A 2,575-nucleotide genomic window follows, 5' to 3' on the forward strand; every position below is an offset into this window, starting at 1 on the left:
TGTGCAACAGACATTTCTGACAAATCTTCTGTGCTATATACTGCGTGGAGCTCTTCTTCTAGATTGTCCCTTGAATTAAGACACTCACTGTGTTCAGATAACTCTGGAATACCTGACTCTACCATGAATATCTACAACAAACCAGCCATGTGATCAGGATAAGTTCTGAAGAGGATTTCACTCTTCCTTTTTCCTTTAAATCATCACGTATTTGTCACCTTTGTCCCTGTTTCTGTTTGTTCTCCTGCCTCTTTGCTCATTCTTCATCTGTTGTTTGGTTCAGTCACTAGCAGTGACTTTCCCAAAATATCTCACTGACTGAAGAAGTTACTCTGGCATGATTTGACAGAGCTCACAGAGATTTCCAAAAACACCTCATTTTTTTACTTTTACTGATTGGAAACATAGCTGATTGCAGGGGATCATTTTCTGACCGTCCTCTACAGACAGACAGCTTAGCATGGCTGCTCTTGCTCTCAACTGACTGTATACAGAGCTCAGACCTGGTGATTTCGAACAGCAAGTGCTTATCTGTTTCTGGTGTTTAGGCCATAATAGCTCACCTCAAAACAGCCCTCAGACAATTTTGGAAATCTAATGAGGGGTCTTCTTGCATTGTTTTCTACTTAAGTTGTGGGAAAAAAGACCCAAATATGCCATCTTAGTAAAACCTCTCCCTTCTTGAAAGTCAATGGGCCTTAGGGTCCTGCATTCCTGCCAGTCTTGAAAGTTGAACTTTGCATTTTGAAAGCGCAGGTCCATGCTGTGAATCCTTCTCTATCAGACCTGGCTCAAAAAGAGGTTTTCTGTACCTCCCCAAGAAGCTCCCATTCCCACTATTTCCCTGTCAAAGACTACAGTCTTAACGTTGTGACAATACTTGTGTGTTTATACTCAAGATGACCTTTTTTAATTTCCTTCAAAAAATAAAAAGATTGCTTCACCTAAATGAAAGGATGGTACTAGTACAGTGAAGAACTGGAGCCAGGATAGAAAGGAAATTTCCTAAAATTATTTTTGCAAAAAAAAAAATTTACCAAGTTGCATTTAAAACTATTTAGGGCCTTGTAGTGTTCAATGACCAGCAATGTGTGCTTCTCCTACCCTCAGACCTCATACCACCATCACATCCCAGCGTGGGAGGATGGGAGCTAGAGAATCAAATGCTTTTGCTCTGACATATCTCATCCTCTTCCTAAAACATCCTTATCCCATCTAGCTCTTGCTATCATACTGAGACTTCATTTGTCAAGGTTTAGGCCAAATCAAGGATTTTCAAAACAGTTCCCTATTTTTGACTGTAGAGATTATGATGTGAAAAACAAACTTCAGCAACAGAACTGCAGGCACAACTGCTGCTGTAATTTGGATGGTGTGAGGTGTCTGGGAAGCTTAGTTCATCCTTCTAATGCAATGTTTCAGGTAGGGTAGCTGCACTACATTCCAAATTGTGCTATTTTAAAGTAAATTATTTTTCTGTCACAGCACCATAATTGTTAACTGTGAATCTTTGCAGCCACTACAGGGGTACACATAGGAGGCAGAGTAACGAAAGACTTGTTAATTTATTTTACCAGTGGGATATAATAGTTCCTCAGCACTTCTCTTCTATCCTAGAAGAGAGAGGCACGAGGAAAAGATGTAATTTGTGTCTTTCAGACTCTCCCTTTCTGTCATCACTGAAATGAGATACTTGTATATAGACATACAGCATCATTTGTAATGCTGCACTCTCTAGAACTGCTGCTGTAATCACATGTAATACACCCAACAAGATGTACAAAGCAGGAAGGAAGATACATGTCCAACCATACTTTACCTGATACCCCTTGACTCTCATGAGAAAGACCAGAGTGGCAGGTTCTGGCAGCTGGAAGTCAAATGCTTAACCATCAGAAATGCTGTATGGAGATTCATGTTCCATATACCTGCCCATCTAAACCACCACAAAGCTTTCCCCACCAACAGCCACCATCAAAAAGGAGAAGACAGTTCAACCTCCGTTCTCATTCCAATTTAAACATCTGTACTGAAGCAACCGCAAAAGAAGACCTTTAAAGCCAATGGTGGCCATAATTGTTGTTTGGCCAGATCTTCCACTAACTAGGAACTCAGCTCCCACAGGATGCCAAACCACCACCAGATGGTTCTCTGAAACTTTTTTTGCCAAGCTCACAGTATGATTTGGATGAAGATGCAAACGTTGTGTTAGAAAGCCTCTTTCTGCCGCTACCAGTATTTCTGGACCCCTCAACCTTTTTATCTCCTGCACATTCCACCCATGCATGGGAGGTGTGGCTCTGGCACGCTCAGCCATGGCAGGCATGTTAAGACATGCTGGCGTGACCCAAAGAGAAAGCACACTTCCAGTCCAAGCTCCTTGAAATGACACCCCCATCCCTCTATTTTGTCATGGTCTCTTTCCCACGGAGGCTCCATATACCGTGTCTCATCCGTAGATGATGGATCAGGAGGGAAACCACAAGGCTGTACTGCAGATGCATGAGAAGACCTAATTAGGAGAGAACGAGAGGCGGAAGTTGATTGTGTAAGACCTGCACAAAACACACGAGCC

The sequence above is a fragment of the Falco peregrinus genome, chromosome 5 (genome assembly GCF_023634155.1).
Source record: "Falco peregrinus isolate bFalPer1 chromosome 5, bFalPer1.pri, whole genome shotgun sequence".
Lineage (NCBI taxonomy): Eukaryota > Metazoa > Chordata > Aves > Falconiformes > Falconidae > Falco > Falco peregrinus.